Consider the following 23,362-nt stretch of genomic DNA (forward strand, 5'->3'; position numbering starts at 1 on the left):
ACCTTAGCAAGAGTGGTCTCAATGAATTTCAACAGAAGCCAAAGCCTGACTGCAGTGGGTTGAGGAGTGAACAGAAGTGACCGGAGATTATATAGACAGAAGATTTACCCGGGACAAAAGGAGAGTGCACACCCGTGCCATGTCAGGAGCTGGATAACTATACAGGCAGGGAACATGGACAGGAATTAGCAGTATTCTAGAATATTGGATTTTTTTTTTTTTTTGGTACTGTTCATTAAGAGGTGAGAGTCAGCTCTGGAAGAGCGAGGGCTCTCAGAGACTTGAGAGTGTTCCCATCAAAGAAAGGAGGGGAAGGAACTTATCAAAGACAGTAAAAAGCTAGAGTGATCTCTGTGAGGGCTCCCTGAGATGGGGAACCATGAGTTCGTAGAGGTTCCCACCGGTGGACGTCATGAAGGAGCTGGCCTTGAGCAGTGGTGCACCAGTGAAGAAGGCTTTCTCCTACATATCATGGAAAACCCAACTTACAAATACAGGATGGTCTGCAGTAGACAGCCAAGGTTGGAGAAGCCGTTCTACTGTGTCTTTAAGGAACCAGACTCGTCTCTGTCTCCTTCATCGTCATCATCTCCATCATCATCCTCAGAGGGTGGCTTTCGTCTCTGTCATTGCAAAGTCACTGTTCGACATTCACACCCATCCACACCCAGACAATAAAGAAGGTAGTGCAAAAACCATTCCTTGAATGCAGTACCCTTTGTTCAGGAAGGGAAGTCCTCCCCGGGGAGGGCTGCCTCATCACCCAGAACTGTGGCCTGCACACACGCTGGCTTCTACAGAGCTGGGAAACCACAGATACAGCTTTCCACCCATTCTGTTATTACTGATATCGATACAGTGCTTTCGAATGCCCGGAATTGTCCTCAAGCATGGCGTACCACTTAGTTTCACTACCCCCCTTACGTGATAGTTTTGATATCGTCAAACCCACCTCACCGATGAAGAGACTAAGGACCAGAGATGTTAAGGACCATCTCTCATAACTAACTATGAAAGACACTGTGGGGAAGTGGCTAAGAAGTTGGGTTCTGGGGCCAGACAGCCTGGGTTTAAATCCTGGGTTGGTTGCTTACTACTGTGTATTTTGGTTTTCTCATTTTAAACTGGAAACAGCAATAATACTGCCTTTGTAGAGGTGCTGTCAGGATTAAGTAAATCAATCGTGCTGAGCATTCCAAATAGTGTCTGGCACCTACAGAGTGCCCAGTGAATGCTGGCAGTGTTTTTATTAGAAATATGACTCATTTGGGTACCAAAAGATGTCACACCTCTCACGTACATTAAATGTAAATGTGAATATTTATAAACAGATGTCCAAATCAGCAGTCAGTTGGTCTGGATGTTTTTTTGTTTTTTTTTTTAATTAAATTTTTTTTTTACATTTATTTATTTTTGAGAAACAGAGTGAGACAAAGCGTGAGTGGGGGAGGGGCAGAGAGAGAAGGAGACACAGAATCTGAAGCGGGCACCAGGCTCTGAGCAAGCGGTCAGCACAGAGCCCGATGCGGGGCTCGAACCCATGAACTGTGAGATCATGACCTGAGCCAAAGTCGGACGCTCAACCGACTGAGCCACCCAGGTGCCCCATGGGTGTTGTTTTTAAGAAAGCTGCTGATGGGGATGGAGGGGGACCTTGTCAGAAGTGTCAAGGAAGACTGAATTGTAGGAGACAGTAGCACTGGAGAGGAAAGATTCAGATCAGGGGGAGACCATGAGGAGCCAGGCTGGACTGGGAGGAGTTAATCCAGGACTGCTTTTGGAATGGAAATGGGGAAATAGTAGCTCGGGTGTCGGGGGAGCACCTAGAGTTAAGCACTGGCTTTAAAGAGCCTGGAAGTCTCAGCAGAAAGAGACGCCATCTTGTCAGGGTCCAAGAGTGATTAGAAATCACGGTAATTCTAGTTGAACCAGGGTAGACGCTGAGTGAAATTGGGTCAAGAAACCAGTCTTTTGGAGACATGAGCCGAGGAGGCTCTGAAATGCGAAGGGATGGGATGGGGTACAGTTTCTCACTCTTGGTAAGGTAGAACAGATTCTGTCTCTCTCTCTCTCACATTGATTTCGGTTTGTGGATTAGGGATCCCTATGAGACTGCATTGGAAATTGTGTATTTTTTTCTCCAGGAAAATGCACTTGTAACCCCAACCCCCAAATTTGCCATTCTGGTTTGTTTTGGGGGGGGGGTCTCAGACCCCTGTGCCAGTTCAGGACATTCCGGGTCAAAAGCCCCTAAAAATCTAACCGTTTTGATTAGTTTCTACAAAGAAAGGGCAACCGGCATGTAGGGACAGATTGTCCAGCACGGCGGGTGAGGTGACAAAGGCAGGGGCAGCTGGGATGTCACCCAGCTCTGTATGTTTGTGCCTGGGCTGCGGGGAAAGTGAGCAGATTCCTGCCTGCGTGAAAACATGCTGCTTCTCGTCCTTGACTTTCATTACAGCCCCTTCAAGTCTGTTACTGCTCTGAAACTGGCCAGCTGAAGCCGTTCTTGGCCGGGATTTTCCGTGGGCCATATGGAAGCACTTCCCTATAATCATGCTTTGTGTGAAAGAAATGCGGGGAGTGAAGCCATGTCTCTCCCCAAGTGTGCATCTCCGGGCCTGCGGCGTCCACGAAGTTCCTCCGTCCTCCCCTTGCCAAGCAATCATTCCTGTCTTCCTTGGGAGCCCCACCGAGCGGTGGGGGGAACGTGGCCGTGAGACGCCATTGGCACAGCCTCACTCTGGACAGAGTGCTCAAGGTTGCTCGCACACTGTCATTTCCACCAGGCAGCGAGGCAGATTCAAGGTCTAAGCACCCAGAGCCAAGACTTTCGCTATGAGAAAAATCCGAAATCAGTCCAGGTCCAACACATACATTTCCTGTTCCACGGGGCAAGGGGAGACGCTCAACTAACGATGGCACAGAGAGCTTTGGAGGTTGGAACAGGGAGGCAGAGGCCACTCGGTGTCGAAAGAGAGGAAACTCCGTATACAGAGAAGCAAGCACGTCTATTTGGAGTCTTGGTTTGGACTCGGGGGACTCTGTTGTGTTTCCAGATTTGTCCATGATTTGGGTCTTGTCCACATAAAGGCACACGTGGCCTAAAGGGGAATAAATAAGCTTAGCTTGTCCCGTCTGGGCTCTTTGTACGTTTTTACCTGGTGCATCTAAGCCTCTTGACACAGGGATGTCCGAGGCCGATCTGGAACACCAGCATTTCGCTGAACTTTTGATGTCAGGGCAATAACCGCACCCTCTTGCCAAACATCCTGTGCTTGATCCTGTTAAGCACATCCTATCTGCTGATGGAAATGGAATCCTGGACCTGGCTTCTTATTACGAGGACATTTTCCCTTTGACTGTCACTTCCTAAAATAACCTATAAATGCAACTCAGTCTGTAACAGGGAAGACCGCATCAGCTGTGACGTGGTAAACAGACCGTCTGCTCACATCGTCTCTTTCTGCCTCCCCATTCGTCTTTCCAGGGCAAGATGCTGACCGATAGTGTTCCTGTACCAGAGCTGTGTGTGGTTGAAGGAATGTTTCAATCTAGCCCCCGACCGTTGTCCTGGGATATTGCCCCCCATTTATTTATTTTGAGAGAGGCGGGGAGGGGCAGAGAAAGAGAACGAGAATCCCAAGCAAGCTCTTGCACGGTCCGTGGGGCTCGATCTCACGAACCACGAGACCGTGACCTGAGCTGAAATCAAGAGTCAGACGCTTAACCGACTGAGCCCCCCAGGCGCCCCCCCCCCCATTTAATTCAACGAGAGACGGCATGGAGTGGTAAATGGATCCTGAGACTGAACACCTGGGGCCCGAACCTCCCGCTGCTCCTGGCTCTGTCACGCATGTGTTTGTGTGTGTTCTGTGTCCTCTGCGTGAGGAGAGGCAAGGGCAAAATGATCTGCAGCCTCCGTTGAGAAGTGCTGTGGATTCTGCCTTTCACGGAGTGCTCAGACTGACCGTGAATCCCCTGGCCTAAAACCTCCCCATGGATTGCCTTCCCACTTAGGCTAAAATGCATACCTTTCCATGACCTTCAGAGTCTTGCACGGATGCCTCTGTGTCATGTCACGTGTGCCCTTTGGCCCCTCATGCACGAGGCTCCAGTCTTACTGTCTGGAAGATTCTAGAGTGCCGAGTGCCCTTCCTGTCACGGGCTTTTGCACTGGCCAGTCCCTGGGCCCAGCATACCCTTCCCCTGGCTCTTAACATGGTTGCCTCTTTCTGCACCTTGAGCTCAAGGGTCAGCTCCTCGAGGAGCTCTCTCTGACCAGTCTACCAGTCTACCAAGCTCTTCTCTTTTCTTTTTACTTCCTGTTTGGCCTTTATGAAGCATGCCCTAGGAGCTCAATACATGTTGAGCTAACAAACACAGGCACTTTGCTAGAGACGATTCGGCTTTCCGTTATGGTTTCAGTGGGACTAAATAATTGTGCAACAGAACTGGCCTGGAAGCCAGAGACTGGGTAATAACCTCAGCTTGGTTGCTCACTCTCTGTGATCTTAGGCAGAACCACAGGGCCCTTGGCTTTTTCATCTGTACACTGAGAGCCTTAGCACAGATGATTTCCAAGACCTCTTCTAGCTCTGGGAGTCTATTAAGTATTTCTGTAATTTATTTCTTGTTTTAAGAAAAAGCAGATCTTGGGATGGAATGGAGATCGTAGAAATAGACCCGGGATCTTATATAAAGACATGTTCCAAAGCTTTAATGAAAAGGTTCAACAGAGGTGGCTTACGTTTATTCTTAAAGGGCCCAGGAAGTTTTCTATACGCAAGGGAAGTGAGTTGGTTTGAAGTCTCCTCGAATCTCCCGTGAACCACTGCTTGGGAACCTTTTACATGCTACCATCACGACCTGTGTGGGAGGGATTTTGTGTACGCGCTGAGCCCCTCACTGGCACGTGAGCTCATCGAGGGCCTTTCACACCTGGCCCGGTACCTGGCACCCGATGTGTTCTCTATAAGGGTGTATTGACTGGCCTGGAACAGGATTGCATAACCCAGTTAGACCAGCTGCCCACGTGAATGAGAAGCGGAAGCAGCCTATTGGTGGCCAAGCCCTGTCACACCTGGCGTCACCCAGGAGAACTGACATCCACTAACCATGGAGTGCTCTGGGATCATTAAGAATAATAATAATTATCGGGACGGTAATAATAATAGGGGCCTCCATAGGCTGTACACTTATTTGTGGGTGCTGTGCTGAGTACTTTTATGTATGATACGGTTTATTCCTCACCATAACCCTACAGAGTAGGTACTATTTACAGCCTCCCCTTTGACAAACATGGACAGTGACCCAGGGGCTCAGTGAAATGAAATGCCTTGTTCAAAGTCTCACCCCAACAAGTCAGTGCCCCAGCGGGTCTGACTTCAGAGTTCATGTGCTCCCCAGCCTCCTGAGAGGTCTTCCCAGATGAGCAAGAAATGTGCCCTGAGGTCTAGAGGGATGGGGTCGGAACACAGGTAGCACAAAAATGGAAGCAGAAGTGGAGCAAAGGCTGCCTCAGCCAACCTGCCCGCCGTCCCCCCATCAGAGCCCGCCCCCCTCCCCCATCAGAGCCCGCCCCGTGGCTCGTACTGCTGCATGCACATCAGGACCCTCTGGGGAACTTGGTCCGTGTTCTAGCCCTCAGGCCCTACCCTAGAATTTTGGGGGATAAATCTGGACAGTTCCATGCTGCCAGAGTCTCCAGGTAGTGACTCTCATCTGTGCCTCTGGTTAATGCCTCTGCTTTTCAGCCTCTGACGTCCCTGCAGTGCAGGAAAGATCATTTTCCCTCTACCCTTCCAGGTTCTTGGTTCACAGCCCCTAGTAATAAGAAGACAGAGTAACAGGAGAAAAAGAAATTTAATTACGTGCGTCCATATGGGAGCCCCACAGAGACAGGAGACTCAAAGAAGTGGCCAAAGCGGGAAGCTTTTCTACCTTTTAAACAAAGGAATGATAGATTTGTGGAGCATTGACAAGACAAGGGGATTGGGCTGTGGTAGTAAATGGTGAAGTAGTTACAAGGTTTACCCACGAAGCCTCCTCAGTCCTCAGTTCCCTGTCTCTGGAGAGAAAGCTGCTTCTAACCCCCTGGTCCAGGGAGGAGACCTTTCTCACAGGAGATTTATCTTGTGCCTTCAAGAGGACAGAGGAGGGGCAGAGCGTCCCTCCTGCACCTGCTACTTCGCAAGTACCTTTAAATCAAAGTAATCAGTATGCCGGGGCGCCTGGGTGGCTCAGTCAGTTGAGCGTCTGGGAGCAGATGGTTGTGCATAGACACAGGGGCTGACGGCCGAGGACGCTCGGGTGCAGGTGCAGGGCTACTAGACTCCCGTGATGGAGCATGGAGTTAGCTCACGGCAGGACCAGGGATGTCATAGCAGGGCAGGTGTGGGTACGAGAGGCCGTTTATCAGCTTGCAGCTGGTTGTTCTTGCCAAATCAAGTCTCCAGCATGTCCCTTCTCTACATTTATTTATTAATGTATTTATTTAAGTTGATTTATTTTTGAGAAAGAGACAGAGCATGAGCTGGGGAGGGGCAGGGAGAGAGGGAGACACAGAATCCGAAGCAGGCGCCAGGCTCCGAGCTGTCAGCACAGAGCCCGACGCGGGGCTCGAACTCATGGACCGCGAGATCATGACCTGAGCCGAAGTCGGATGCCCAACCGATTGAGCCACCCAGGCGCCCTTCTTCTCTACTTTTAAAAAGTGGTTGTTGATTTCTGAGTTTGACTTTCCCCTGTCTTTGCTCCTGGCATGTCTCATTTGTCCCACCTTGAGCTACAAAAGGCAGCCTGGATGGTCGTCCAGCTGCAGGACACCGGTGTCTCCACACGCTGACTTTCTGGTCATCTGCCTCCTACAACCCTCTACTGCACACACAGAGCAGCAGATGAACTTGAATCAAACCTGACTCCCTGACTTCGGAAAGTTATCATCCCCTGCTCTGCACAGCATCACACGACTACCCCCTTCTAGTGTAAAAGACACCAAGCAGCGATCGGTACGTGAGAGCATTCACAAGCACCATCGTTTCTCAGTTTACAGAATGCTTTCATGGCCACTGTCTCATTTGAAAGGAATATAGGTATTCTTTCCAATTTTTCCATAAGGTTGTTGTTATAATTTGCATTAGCATTTATTGGGATGCCTTTCTTCCTTTTTAAAAACACTCCTTCGTTCCTTGGGAATGGAGACTGGGGGCAGGGTGTGTGTGTCAGTTTTAGCCTAAAGAAATAGCTCTAGAGGGGCACCTGGGTGGCTCAGTTGGGTAAGTGTCTGGCTCTTGATTTTGGCTCAGGTCATGATCTCACATTCATGGGTTAGAGCCCCACGTCGGACTCCGCACTGACAGCATAGAGCCTGCTTGGGATTCTCTGTCTCCCCCTCTCTCTGCCCCACCCCTCAAAATAAATAAATAAACATTAAAAAAAAAAAAAAAAGAACAGAAAGAGACATAAGTGTGCAAGGTCCAGAAAAGTAACATGTAAAATACCTGACAGAAAGTTTTGTCCAGCGGAAAAACCAACCCACCAAATTAAGAAAATCACAAAACAAAACAAAACAAAACAAAACAAAAAAAATGGGGAGTGGGAGTGAGGTTGTCAAAATGAACATAAAACTTCTTCTCTTTTCCCATATTACCGTGGAACGGATAGTTTAGGTTGGACAATTCTAGTTGGACTTCGCTGTGAAATAAACAATCTGCTATAAATTACAGTCCTTCTGGGCTGACCCTGATGTTTATTGATTAAGTTAATATTGTGTGGACAGTTTATTTCCCGTACATCTTGCTACTTAGTGGAACTGTGATCTGTAGCAGGAAATGAGACATACAAAAAATATGATGGAACAGCTGGGGTTGAGCACTTATGTGTGGGAGGGAAATCCGTGGAAGCAAATTTAATGGATCCTTAGGTCAGCCCCGAGATTGCAAAACAAGCGAGACCCATGAAACAGAAAGTCTGTGCCGCACGGGCTTCTGATGAGTGAGTTTGGGTTTACACAGTTGCAATTTGGTCTCACAGTAGAAGAGTTAAGAGTAACTTTTGGTCCTGACCTCAGCCCTAGTGCCTTGGAAATCTGTGATCTTGGCAAAGTCATTTCAACCTGAAAAAAAAAAAAAAATCCAGTTCTCTGAACTGTAGAAAAGTTAATAAAAATTTTATTGTAACTGTATTAGAATAAAGGAGGTAATTTATCTCAAGTTACCTGGCATCCTGCCTGGGGACGTAGTAAGTGCTCAGCGAAGTTTGAATAACTTACCCTTACCCAGCCCTTCTGGTGGTTAGGTTCTCTTCTAAGCCCTGAGCGTAACTTACCGCATTGAACCTCCTCAAAACTCCCTTGAAACAAGTATGCTTATTATCCTTATTTTACAGATGCCTCTGAGGCTCAGAGAAGGCAAGAAACTTGCCCCAGGTCACACAGCAGTCCCAAGTGGCAGCACTGGTATTCCAACCCAGGTCATGTGGCTCCAGCACCTGTGACCCTGACCCCCATCCATATGGCCTTTCCCGATAGTTTGTAGAGTAAACATAATGCAGGTGACATTTAATGTGTGACAAGAAGCAGCCCTGGGAGATGGCCCAGTGAGTAGCAGTGTGAAGGATCTTCTACTCCAAATTTAAGAGACACATATCCTGATTTCACTCCTGTGTGGAATTTGAGGCACACGACAGATGAACATAGGGGAAAGGAAGCAAAAATAAGATAAAGACAGAGAGGGAGGCAAACCATAAGAGACTCTTAAAGACAGAACAAACGGAGGGTTGCTGGAGGGGAGGTGGGTGGGGGGATGGGCTAAATGGGGGATGGGCGTTGAGGAGGGCACCTGTTGGGACGAGCACTGGGTGTTACAGGTAAGAGATGAATCACTGGGTTCAACCCTTGAAGCCAAGACGACACCGTATGTTAACTAACTTGAATTTAAATGTTAAACACGTTTTGGAATAGTTCAAACACTGAAAATACTCAGCCAGAACCCGTAATCTGTCACCACCACCGCCGTCCCCACCACCACCAAATCTGAGTGCTCCCAGACGTGGACCTATTGCCATCATATTGTAGGATGGGACAGAGAAGGAGTCTTCCCTCCATGCGCTACGTTCTCAACCATTGGATCCTATGCCATTAGAAAGTATATGTTAAAGCGGCCTCCGAGTCAGATCTGATTGGTGGTCTCTTTTGCAAACTTGTGCTAAGACACGTTAAATGGTCTATATGTAGCGTGCCCGGAAACACAAGGATCAGCCTGCTCCCGCTGTACTTAGCCTCCTCCCTCCTGCACGATCTCCAGCTCTGGGTGGCTCCAGACTGAAGGGGAATTGACCAGGAGGATTGTGATAGACCAGACAGACAAAGCATGATTGCCGTATTTATATCAGAGCGAGTAGAATTTCAGGCAAAAAGGAAAATAACAAAGGTGAGTACTTTAGATCCATCGGTAATCAAAAATCAGTTTTCAAAATTTGCAAACAAATGCCGTTCCGTCAAAACATATAAAGAAGATAAAAAACCTTTAAGTGTGTGAGAAGAAATTGGAAGAAGTAACTACGATGAGAAACTTTGACACGCAATGTAATTATTGTTACATGAACGGGGTATTTCTGAACATTGCATTGGGAGGGAATATACTGTCTTTTCAAGCAGTTATGGGCCATTTAGAAAAACTGATTGTATGCTAGACTCCAGAGAAGATTGTGAAGACCGTCTCAGTAGAACAGCAACCACCCGAAGAGACCTCGCCCTGCAGCTGTGTGCAATCATGCCTTGCTGCCTCCTGTTCTAGAAGCACAAGGGTCTTTCTTTCCGGGGCTAATTAATCTCTCCACCTGCGTTCTGGATTCCAGCCCCTCTGCTTCCTCAGAGATCTCACGCCGCCCATGATCTCCTCTCTCTCCTCTATCCCTCCCTCTCTTCCTTTCCCATCAGGGTTAAAAGAGACCCCAGATTTCTCCCACTTTAAATGCAAGTATAATTTTTTATCCAGTTAACACAAAGTGGTATATTTCAGGTGTACAATATAGCGATTCAACAATTCTGTACACTTCTCAGTGCTCATCACGACAGGTGCACTCCTGGTCCCCATACCCTAGTTCACCCACCCACCCCCGCCTCCCTCCCCTCCGGTGGCCATCAGCGTGTTCTCTGTATTTTCGAATCTGGGTTATTTGTTTGTTTTGGTCCCTTTTTCTTTTCTTTGTTCGTTTGTTTTTCTTGAATTCTTGAATTCTTACATATGAATGAGATCATACGGTATTTGTCTTTCTCTGTCTGACTTGTTTTCATTTAGCGTGGCACTCTCCAGCTCCGTCCACATGGTTGCAAATGGCAACATTTCATTCGTTTTTATGGCTGAGTAATATTCCATTGTATATATATCGCCTCTTCTTCATCCATTCGTCAATCAATGGACACTTGGGCTGTTTCCATATCTTGGCTATTGTGAACAGTGCCTCAGTAAACATAGGGGTGCGTATATCTTTTCACATTAGTGTTTTCATTTCCTTTGGGTAAATACCCAGGAGTGGAATTAGTGAATTATATGGTAATTCTATTTTTAATGTTTGGGGAACCCCCACGCTGTTTCCCACAGTGCCTGCACTCCCCGGTACTTGTTACTTCTTGTTTTTGATTTTCGCTGTTCTGACAGGTGCACAGTCATCTCTCACTGTGGGTTTAATTTGCATTTCCCTGAGGATGAGTGATGTCAAGCAAGTATGATTTTAACGATTGTGTGTGCATCGCATATAAAAATATAGGTATTTTTAAATTCTCCACACCTTTCGCTGCTACCCTAATCTTTCACCTACCTTTCCTGACAGCTTTTGGCAAAACTGCTTATACTTCTGCTCTGCTCTTTCACTGTCACTTTACTTCTCAAACCACAGCCTGCTGTGCCCGCTACTAATTGAAGCTGCTTTTACAAAGCCCATTGACATTTTTTTTTTTTTCCTAGTGCTATGGAGGTACTATTGTACTGTTGGTACCTCCCTCCTCAAAGTCCTCTGTCTTCCTAGACTCCTCACTGCATTTCTGGTCAAAGGTAGAGCTCTGCCATTTCTGCAGGAAAGGTGAAGCCATGCTGACAAGTTTGTGACCGTGGCACAGGCCTCCCTTACTGCCATCAGGACCGGCGTCTCCCCTCTCTCCGCCCCATATCAGTGCTACGCACAGCAGGGCTCACAAGCGTGCAGAATCGGCACCCCTGGGAGGCTGCGAGATGGGCACATTCTTGAGTTTCACCCTTTGCTTCTGGGTCAGGATTTCAATGGCTGGGGCAGGAATCTGTGCTTTAACAAGTCCTCCAGGTGCTTCTGGGAGGTACAACCCTATAAAAGTATCACCGAGACTTCCTCAGATGTATCGCGCTGTCCGGGAGAGTTACAGAAATGATAGGAGATTGCCCCTTGGGAGAAGGTGTTTAACACTGGAAGTACAGGTTTCTTTTCCCGTAATTCTAGGGACGTTAAATCCTTAACACTGGATTATAGGTTGCCCCCCATCCCTAGCCATCCCCTGTCCCGGCTGCCCTACAATGTCCGCTTCTCTCCAAGGTTAGTACTGTGAACAACTGGGGATTCGTTGCCTTCTACGCAGCAGAACATTTGTTCCCAGGTTTGAGCTCTTCTGGCCAAAATCACATGCCACGGGTTCTGGTCTGAAAGGTTTCACTTGAGTGTGTAACAGTCAGTGGGTGGTGGTTAGAGCACGCACGCACACACATAACGAATATCTGTAGTGCCAGCCCCTAAAGAATGGAATTGCTTTGGAGTTTGTGAGGTCATAGAGAGTGACTTTTACCTTCCAGAGTATATCCTTCTGTCCCTTTTCATATTTTTAGAAAAAAATATTCCTTAATGTTTTAACTAATTAATTAAATGATACCGTAATATTAATTAATGTTACCATGAGTTATTAATATATATCATACATAGTCACCAATTTCCCAGCACCCCAAGAAGAATACACAATAATATGATAACATATTGGTGTTGTGACTGATTCATGACATGCTTATTTCCTTTGCCTGGATGCTGTAAATTTCATACAGTAAACAAATAGCACATTGTATATGCAATAAAAGTTTGTTCTGAAAATGCATGTAAATTCGAAGGCTTTCTCCGAGCTGACAGAAACCTATTTGGGCACATCACTTGGGCTGAGCACTCTTGCAAAATCTTTACGAGCTTGGGCTGTTGTGTCTTATGAGTCATGTTTGTCCTGTGTGAATAACATAACACAGACCTTCATACACGTATGCATTTGAGAGCCATACAGAACCGATCATTAAATATAATTTTTTTACAACTGAATTTTATCACTGAGGTTTTTCCTATTAGTTCTCAAAAGTCTGCTTTATCTTTTTAAAGTGATGGCCTAGGAAGATGTGCCATGATCTATTTAACCAGACTCGTATTAATGAACATTTAGGTTTTTTTCTTGGTTTCGCTCTGCTTGTTCACCTTTGTACAAGTGTATCTTTGATTATATGTTTTTATTTTTCAAAGACACTGCTAATTTTTCCTCCCGTAGGATTTACCATCATCCTCACAAACAGATTAAAATTTATGAGAGCATTTCATTTTTACTAATGGGATAAGCGAAATGTATCTTGTTTTCAGTTTGCATTTCTGTGATTACCAGTGAGTTGGGCATCTTTTCATAATCTTCTGGTCATTTTAATTCTTGGGGCACCTGGGGTGGCTCAGTCGGTGAAGCATCCGACTTCAGCTCAGGTCACGATCTCGTTGGTTCGTGAGTTCGAGCCCTGGGTCAGGCTCTGTTCTGACAGCTCAGAGTCTGGAGCCTGCTTCAGATTCTGTGTCTCCCTTTCTCTGCCCCTCCCCTGCTAACACTCTGTCTTTCTCTCAAAAATGAATAAACATTAAAAAAAATTTTTTTTTAAAGAATCGAAAGATATGGGGCACCTCCATGGTTCAGTCGGTTGAGTGTCCCGAGTCTAGGTCCCTTCTCAGGTCGTGATCTCAGGGTTGTGCGTTTAAGCCCCACGTTGTGTATTATTGTCTTATTATTAATAGGCATTTTCTCCTATTTCTCCTTATGTTCCTATAGATTTTGCTTCATATATTTCAGTACCATGTATCTAAAGCATATATGAAGGTCATGATAGCTGAATTATTCCCTAGATTATTATGAAGTGCTCTTCCTTTAAATATTTAATGTGTTTTTCCCTTGAATTAAACTTTGTCTGACAATCATATCATGAGTTCTGTTTTATTTTTTTATATATTTTCCAGAGTATTAAGTTTAAATCTTAGACCTTTATTCTTCTAAATTAAGACTCTCTTTTAAAAAAAAATTAACGTTTATTCATTTTTGAGAGACAGAGAGAGACAGAGCATGAGTGGGGTAGGGCAAAGAGAGAGGAAGACACAGAACCCTAAGCAGGCTCCAGGCTCTAAGCTGTCAGCACAGAGTCTGGTATGGGGCTCAAACTCAGAACGGCGAGATCACAACCTGAGCTGAAGTCAGGTGCTTAACCGACTGAGCCACCCAGGCACCCCTAAATTAGGGGTTTTACTTTAAAAACGTAATCACAATGCCATTATTATATCTAAAAATTAACACTAACTAATCCCTTAATATCATCAAATATCCAGTCTGTGTTCACTTTTTTCAGATCATCTCATAAATATTATAGTTTACTTGTTCAGTTTAAATATGATTTCCTTTAGTTCTTTGAGCATATTTAAAATAGCTTGTTTAAGGTTTTTGTGTAAAATTCCAACTCTGGGCTTATTTAGATACAGTTCCTATTGGTTGCTTTTATTTTTCCTGTGTATGAGCCATACTTTCTTATTTTTTTTGTAGGTCTTGTAACTTTTTGTTGAAAGTTAGACATCTTCAATATAATGTTGCATATCTGGAAATCAGATTCTCCCTGCCCCACCCCACCCCACCCCACCCCAAGTGTGTCACTCTTGGTGGCTACTGTTTGTTTAGTGATTTTCTCGGACCCAATTTTGTGAGGTCTGTATCCTTTGTCCCATGTAGCTACTGAAGACTGCTCAGTTGGTTTAGCGGTCAACTAGTGATTGGATAGAGACTTAAAATGTCAGAAATCAACAAGTCTTTGCTGAAGGGCTCTATGTATGTGTGGAGGCACAGTTCAACACTCAGCCAGACATCTGACAACTCTGTTATAACCTACACTTCCTTCTTGTTGCAGAGCCTCAAGGTCAGCCAGGGGTGAGAACGTAGGGCCTTTTCAGGTCTTTTCTGAGTATACTCACAGCCCTGACGTGCATATAGCCCAGCCTGTATGTGTGGCCTTCTAGATTCCCAGGAATACGATGGAGCTTTCCAAAGCTCCCTGTGGGCATCTCTATTTCTCCAGATTTCCCCTTTAAGCTTTTTGGATAGCTTATGGTTTTCTTCAACTGTTATCTACCACCTTGGGCAGCCTCAGTGTTAACAAATTGCCTCTGATTGTTTTGGACAAGCGCCCCTCAGGAAAAGGCTGTTTGTACTGGGCAGGCCCCTAGGTACGTAAAATAAAGACATCTTTGTGAGTGAGGCCCTCCAGGGAACCACTGTGCAAGTCAAGCAAAGACAGTTGAGAATTGGGGCTTTGAAGGAGCTCCAACCATATTCTGCCCCTGCAGCATCTCCTGGCATCTTCTGGGCTGCTGATTTTCACAGCGATAATGCTGTTGGTCTTTAAGGTTACAACAGAGGCTGAGAATGGGGAATATGGGAACAGGCAATTTAAAATGCCACAAAATTTGTTGTTCTTATCAGGGGATTTTCTTTAATCAATTTTTCTCAGATTTGAGCTCAGGCTTTGCTCTACAAGCCTTAAGTTACTTTCCAGAATTTTGAAACGGTGAATTCTGACCGTTTTTTCCTAGTATTTTCATGAAAGAGTGGCTTTCAGAGTCCTTACTCCATCATTTTTGCTTACTTATTCAAGTTAGTCTCTATATAAGGTCTGTATGTTGCATTTGGATGTTATGTTTCTTCATTATTTTTTAATTAGAAGTATGTTCTTCTCTCTTTTTATTCTTAATTATGTTTAATTCATTTTTCATTATAAGCACACCCTTCTATTTTTTTCCCTTGAGATTTATTTGTTAAGGAAACTGTTTATTTGTCTAACAGGTTTTCCCATAATCTATATTTTTCTCATTACATTTCCATGATGTGGTATATTATGTTCCTTTGCACTATACATTTCGTGTGAATAGGTAGTTAGATGTAAAGGCTTGATCATATTCCAGTGTATTTGCTTGTTCTGGTAAGAGTAGTTTAAAGCTGGTGTTATGCATTTCCTATCACATCATATTAGGAGGCACATGATGTATGGTTTTCTGTCTTATTGTGATGTTATAGCCATCAATGATAATTAATGTATAAATGATAATATTATGTAAGTGCTTCATTTATCAGCTTGGATACTTCTATAAAGAAAAACTTCACCTTATAAACTATTTGGTTTCCCTGAAGTGTAATTTGTGTGAAAAGGCATGGTAAAGGAATTATTCTTTTGTCTTTATTTACCATTTTTCAAAATAATGAGTTGGCTTGTAGCATCCTCAAAATGTGACCAGTGATTTTTTTCCAGTGTTAGTATGAGCTTAAGGATTTAAACATATTTCATGTGATCTGCTCCATTGCAGTTATTATTCTTGTTAATGTCCAAATTGTCACATTTTTGCCCAGTTGGATACTCTTATGTTGACTCCCTTTCATGTAATTCCAGCTCAGTTCACATGACTCATGTCTTTGAGAGCTCCCGTACTTTTGTTATTCCATAGTGTTCTAGGATTATCTAGTTCATTTTCTGACCCAGACCTGGACGGAACCATTTCTTTAAAGACGCGCTGGTTCTTTTTAGTGGGAAATGGTATTTGGAGACACCCTATGGATGCATGGGTGTTCATTGCTACTGAGTTGGTTAATATTTTTTGGATTTTTAGGAGACAGGCTAGGAATAAATACTAGAGTGTATGTATATGTATGCAATATTGTATATTAATATATTAACCTTTTAATAAGTCTAATATATATTAGCTATAAAATATCATTATAGTATGTAATTAAATATTAATTAAAATGCAGGAAAACAGTTTATTTAATATCAATACTTTCTGAATTTTTGGGGAGTTATAGTGTTTTTCCCCAGTTTTATTGAAAAGTAAATGGCAAACATCACTGTATAGGTTTGAAGCATACAACATGACTTACATATTTTGTGAAATGATTACCATAGAGGTTTAGCTAACATTCATCTTCTCCTATGGATACAATAAAAAGAAAAGAAATAAGAAAAGGAAAAAGGAAAAAAAATTCTCCTTGTGATGAGAAAATTTCTCCTATATGTTCTATATCACCGTTAGCTATCGTCATCATGCTGTACATTACATCCCTAGTCTTAAATTTCTTGGAAATGGAAGCTTGTACCTTTTGATCACTTTCTTCCAATTCCCCCTCCCCTCTCCCTCTGTCTCTGGTAATCACAAGTTGGATCTCTTTGTCTATTGATTTGTTTTTTGTTTTGTTTTGTTTTTAGACTCCGCATATGAGTGGAATCATACAGTATTTTTTCTCCATCTGACTTATTTCACTTAGCATTATGCCTTCAGGGTCCCCCTGTATTCTTGCAGATGGTAGGATTTCCGCATTTTTTATGGCTGAATAATATTCCAGTGTGTGTGTGTGTGTGTGTGTGTGTGTGTGTGTACACATACATTTATATAGACATAGACATAGACATAGGCATAGATTGACTTATATCTGTTCATCTATTGATTTCCATGTTTGACTTTTGTAAATAATGCTGCAGTGCTCATGCAGGTGCAGATATCTTTTTGGGTTAGTGTTTTCATTTCCTTTGGATATATTCCCAGAAGTGGAGTTGCTAGATCATATAATTGTTCTAGTTTTAGTTTTTTGAGGATCCTTCATACTGCTTTCCATGGTAGGTGTTACAATTTATAATCCCACCAACAGTGCAGAAGGGTTTCCTTTTATCCACATCTGTGCCAGCATTTGTTATCTCTTGTCTTTTTGATTCTGGCCATTCTGACAGGCATGAGGCGATGGCTCATTGTAGTTTTAATTTGTATTTTTCTGATGGCCAGGAGTGTTGAGAATCTTTTCAAGTACCTATTGGTCTTTCATATATCTTCTTTGGAGATATGACTATTCATGTCTTTTGCCCATTTTAAAATTGGGTTTTTATTTGTTTGTTTTGCTATGGAGTTGTATGAATTCATTATAACTTTTGGATATTAACCCCTTATCAGATATATGGTTTACAAGTATATTTCCCATTCCATAGGTTGTCTTTTCACTTTGATGATGGTTTCTTTTGCTATGCAAAACCTTTTTAGTTTGATGTAGTCCCATTTGTTTATATTTTATTTTATTGCTTGTGCAATAAAAACGTTGACAAGACCCATGTCAAGGAGCATCTATTCCTATGTTTTTTTCCAGAGTTTCCTGGTTTCCCATTTAAATCTCTTAAATTTAAATCTCTAATTCATTTCAGGTTAATTAAAAAAAATAATGTTTATTTTTGAGAGAGAGACAGAGATCAAGCAGGGGAGGGACAGAGAGAAAGGTGGGGAGACACAGAATCCGAAGCAGGCCCCAGGCTCTGAGCTGTCAGCACAGAGCCTGAGGCGGGGCTCGAACTCACAATCTGTGAGATCATGACTTGAACTGAAGTTGGATGCTTAACCAACTGAGCCACCCAGGTACCCCATTTCAGGTTAATTTTTGTTAATGGTGTAAGATATCGGTCCAGTTTCATTCTTTTATGTGTAAAAATCCAATTATTCCAACATGTTTATTGAAGAGACCATCTTTGCTCCGTTGAGTATCCTGGGCTCCATTGTCAAGTATTAGTTGACTGTATGTGCTTGGGTTTATTTCTGGGCTCTTAATACTTTTTGTTGGTCTGTTTGTGTTGTTGTTATTATATACCACACTGTTTTAGTAAGTGTAGCCTTTTAAGTCTAGCTTTGAAATCCAGAAGTTTGATGCCTCCTGCTATGTTTTTCCTTCTCAGGATTTCTTTGGCTATTTATGGTCTTTTGTGGTTCCATGTAAATTTTAGGACTATTTTTTCTACTTGTGTAAAAAATGCTGTTGGAATCTTAAAGGGATTGTATCAAATCTATAGATGGCCTTTGGTAGTATTGACATCTTAACAATACTAATTCTTCCAGCCCATGAACTTAAGATGCCTTTAGATGTATATGTATCTTCAGTTTCTTTCATCATGGTCTCGCAGTTTTCAGAGTAGAGATCTTTCACCTCCTTAGTTAAATTGATTCCTAAGTATTGTTTTTGATGCTATGGTAAATGAGATCAATTTCTTTACTTTTTTTCAGATTTACTTTTAGTGTATAGAAGTGCTATTGATTTTTGTATGCTAATTTTGTATATTGCAACTCTACTGAATTTGTTATTAGATCGACATGTTTTTGGTCATGTCTTTGGATTTTTGAGATAGTTGACACTTGAACAGCAATGGGTTTGAACTGCATGGGTCCACTTATATGTGCATTTTTGTTTTGATAAATACAGTCCAGTCCTGTAAATGTATTTCCTCTTGCCATGATTTTCTTAATATTTTCTTTTCTTGAGCTTACTATATTGTAAGAATGTAGTGTATAATACATGTATCATACAAAATATGCATTCATCAACTGTTTATGTTTTTGGTAAGGCTTCTGATCAAGAGTAGGCTATTAGCAGTTAAGTTTTTGAGGAATTTATAGGCAGATTTTTGATGGCGTGAGTGATTGGTGTCCCTAATCTCTGCATTGTTCAAGGGTCTTTATATAAAATCATGTCACTTGCAAATAGAGACAATTTTACTTCTTCTTTTCCAATTGTGATACCTGTTATCTCTTTCTTGCCTTGCTACTCCAGCTAGCACTTCCAGTGCTGTGTTGAATACAAGTGGTGAGAATGGGAATGTCTGTGTTGTTCCTGATCTTAGAGGAAAAGCTTTCAACCTTTCACCATTGAATATGATGCTAGCTGTGGGCTTGTCATATATTGCCTTTAATATGTTGAGATATGTTCCTTCTATCCCTAATTTGTTAAGAGTTTTTATCATGAGTGGATGTTGAATTTGTTAGTGTGTTTTCTCTGTTTCTATTGAGATGATCATATGATTCTTTTCGTTTATTCTGTTAATGTGATGTATCACATTGATTGTATATCGAACCGTCCTTGCATCCTAGGAAAATAAATCCCACGTGATTTTGATGAATGATCATTTTAACGTGCTGCTGAATGTGGTATGCTAGTATTTTGTTGACAATTTTTTCATCTATATTCTTCAGGGATATGGACCTGTAATGGATTTTTCTTCTGGAATTTTTACTTAGACAATTTACAAATAATGGCATTAAAAAATTTTCTTTCCAATATATATTTTTATATGTTATTTGTTTTCTAATTACATTGAGTAAGAAAGTGATCCCTAGAAGAGTATGGAAAAAAATGGTGACGATAATCCTCATTTTGTTCCTGACTACATGGAAATAATTCTAATGTTTCACCACTCAGTCTGCTCATGCTTTTGATTCTTTATTAAATTAAGGATGCTTCTTTCTATTCCTGGCTTTAGTAGGAATCTTATAATGTGTTCTGAATTTCATCAAATACCTTCTTATATTCATTTAATGATCATAACATTTAACTTTTTTGATCTCTTAATATAACCAATTATGTTAACAAGTTTTTATCATGTTAAATCAATGGTTTTTAGCATATATTCTGTTTAGTCATGGTACATAATTCTTGTGATACAATCTGTAATTAATTTGCTTTGTTTTAGTTATTTTTATATCTATGATCATAAATAAGATTTGGTTCATCTGTTTATTTTTGTGCTGTGTTTGGTTTGGGTATCTGAGTTATTTTAGTTATATATTACTGAGAACCTTTCCATCTCTTTTTTTTTATTTTTTAACGTTTATTTATTATTGAGAGACAGAGAGAGACAGAGCATGAACATGGGAGGGACAGTGAGAGGGGGAGACACAGAATCTAAAGCAGGCCCCAGGCTCTGAGCTGTCAGCATAGAGCCCGGTGCAGGACTTGAACCCACAAACCGCGAGATCATGACCTGAGCTGAAGTCAGACACCCAAAAGACTCCACCCAGGTGCCCCTCAGTCTTCTTTTTATGTGCAACGTACCTATTTACTTAAGGTTTTCCAAAACTCATCCAGTAAAACTTTTTGGCCCTGGTCCTTTTTTTTTTTTTTTTTTCCCAGTTTCTATCTTCTTTTGTAAAAAATGTTACTAGCTTTATAATATTGTATTTGAAAAGTAACTCATCAGTACATTGCCATTATACAAAAGTAAAAAAAATGCAGAACTATGGTCTTCTTCAGTAATTTCTGGAACTTTCATCCCTTTCCCCAGAGTTAACCACTGTCAACAGTTTGGTGAAAACTCTTCCATGAATTTAAAGGATTAAATAATTAAAATCTCACTCTGTTATTTTCTGGTATGCAATTGCACAGTGCTATGCATTCTCATATTATTATGTTTATACCGTGTTATTCCATGTATCCATATACAACACAATGTATTATAATATATACATGTATATATTGCTATAAGTTACATATACATGGGGGTGCCCGTGGGTGGCTCAGTTGGTTGTGTGTCTGACTTTGGCTCAGGTCATTATCTCACAGTTTGTGGGTTTGAGCCCCACATTGGGCTCTGTGCTGACAGCTCAGAGCCTGGAACTGTTTCAGATTCTGTGTCTCCCTCTCTCTCTCTCTGCCCCTCCCGTGCTCATGCTCTGTCTCTCTCAAAAATAAATAAACATTAAAAAATTAAAAAAAAATTACATATACATGAGAATGCAATACTTAAACACATGTACTTTATAATGAGTTTGTGTCTTACACATTTTTAATGTGGTAAATTATGCATAACCTACAATTGATCATGTTAATCATTTTTTAATTTTTTTTAATGTTTACTTATTTTTGACACAGAAAGAGACAGAGTGTGAGTGGGGGAAGGGCAGAGAGAGAGGGAGACACAGAAGCAGAAGCAGGCTCCACGCTCTGAGCCATCAGCACAGAGCCTGATGCAGGGCTTGAACCCATAAGCTGTGAGATCATGACCTGAGCAGAAGTTGGATGCTTAACCAACTGAGCCACCCAGGCTCCCCAGTCACGTTAATCATTTTTAAGTGTATCATTCAGCGGCATTAAATACGTTCACGTTGGTGTGTAACCATTATTACCACCATCTGTCTCCAGCCTTTTTTATCTTGCAAAACTGAAAGTCTGTACCCACTAGACAAATAAGAACTCTCCATTGTCTCCTACCCCAACTCCTGGCACCCACCATTCTCCTTTCTGTCTCTGTGAACTTGACTACTCATACGAATGGAATTATACAATATTTATCCTTTTGTGACTGGCTTATTTCACGTAGCATAACATCTTTGTGGTTCATCCGTGTTACGCAGCATGTGTCAGAATTGCCCCCCTTTAAGGACGAATACTATTCCATTATATGTATTTACCACGTGGTGTCTTTCCACTCATCTGTGGATGGACACTTGGGCTGCTTCCGCCTTTGACTATTGTAAATAATTTTGTAAACATGGGTATGCAAGTCTCTGTCTGAATCCCTGCTTTCAGTTCTTTGGGGTTTGAACCCAGACGTGGAATTGCTGAATCATATGGTAGTTCTGTATATAATATTTTGAGGAACTGTTCTTTCTGGTGGTAGAACCATTTTATATTCCCACCAATGGTTCATGGGTATTCCGATTTCTCCTCATCCTAAGGATTATTTTCTGGTTTTATTTTATGTTTTTTTTTTTATAATGGCCATCCTAATAGGTATGAAGTGGGATCTCATTGTGGTTTTGCTTTGCATTTCCCTAAAGAGTAGTGATGTTGAGCATGTTTTTATGCACTTAATGACCATGTGTATATTCTCTTTGGAGAAATGTCTGTTCCAGTCCTTTGCTCGTTTTTACATTGGGTTGATTATTCATTGTTGAGTTGTACAAGTTCTTCGTATGTTCTGGATATTCACCCCTTATCTGATATGTGATTTGTAAATATTTTCTCCCGTTCCGTTTTTACTCTTGTTCATAGTATCCTCTGATGCACAAAAGTTTAATTGTGATATAGTCCAATTTATTTGTTTTTATTTGTTGCCTGTGCTTTTGGTGTCTTATCCAAGAAATCATTGCCCACATATATTGTTTTTTAGCTTCCCTTTTTTAGTCATCAGTATGTATGTTGGCTTTAATTCCACATCAAGTCCTATAGCTTCTTATCTTTACTTTTATCAGGTGTAGAGTATTCCTGAGTATGTGTGTATCACTGTTTGTTTCACCTCTGCCCTTAATAGTGGACATTTAAATAGTGTTCATTGTTTTGTTTTTTGTTTTGCACCTATGTATATTAGGAACAAACAAACAAAATCTGGAAAGAATATTTATCCAAGTGTTAGAGGTGATAATCTCTGGGCAGCAGGATTAGAAATGGTTTTATCTCCTTGCTTGTTTGCATTTTTTTCAATTTCCCGTAATAAACAGGTATTTTTATGTAATGAACACTTACAGACAAGTCAGCAAACATAGTAACATCCTTTGATCCAACCATTTTGTCCCAGAATTTATCACACAAAAAAAAAATGTGTTCTCTGGAAGTTACACAAAAACAGTCTGTGCTCTGAGTAATTCATATCAATGATAACAGGCTAATATCATGGAGTAACAGACTTAATGTTCAAATGGGGGACTGCTGGGGTAAAATTTTATACATGAGCCCAGATTATCATGTAGCCGTGAAAATTAATTTCAGAATGCGTAACAGCATGGAAGAAAAGAACATCTCTAAAGACTAGGATTTCCACAAGGCGATTACCTAGGCGAGGGATCTTCAGACTTTTTTCTGTGAAGGGCTAGATAGTAGAGAGATTAGGCCTGTGAGCCTTGCTCTCTCGCTTACAACCACCCAATCCTGCCTTTGTGGGTAAAGGACATAAGTGAATGAGTGTGGCCAGGCTTAGCCCGAGGGCCCTAGTGTGTGGCCCACCCCCCATCAGAGCACTTGAATGAGGCCTGGAGATGGAGGCTGAACAGGTGGTAGCATTGATTTTAAACTTTAATTTAGTCTTTTAAAAATGCATTTAAGGGGCACCTGGGGGGCTCAGTTTGTTCAGCATCCAACTTCGGCTCAGGTCATGATCTCGTGGTTCTTGGGTCCGGGCCCTGTTTTGGGCTTTGTGCTGACGGCTCAGAGCCTGAAGCCTGTTTTGGATTCTGTGTCTCCCTCTCTCTCTCTGCCCCTCCCCTGCTTGTGCTCTTTCTCTTTCTC

At 42.2% G+C, this 23,362-nt stretch overlaps 1 protein-coding gene across 1 annotated transcript in view; it reads left to right on the plus strand.

Moving 5' to 3' along the window:
* The window catches only part of ADAMTSL3 (ADAMTS like 3), a 349,469-nt gene that overhangs the window by 161,097 nt on the left and 165,010 nt on the right, over positions 1–23,362 (plus strand).

This window comes from Panthera uncia (assembly GCF_023721935.1).
Source record: "Panthera uncia isolate 11264 chromosome B3 unlocalized genomic scaffold, Puncia_PCG_1.0 HiC_scaffold_2, whole genome shotgun sequence".
NCBI classification, from domain to species: domain Eukaryota; kingdom Metazoa; phylum Chordata; class Mammalia; order Carnivora; family Felidae; genus Panthera; species Panthera uncia.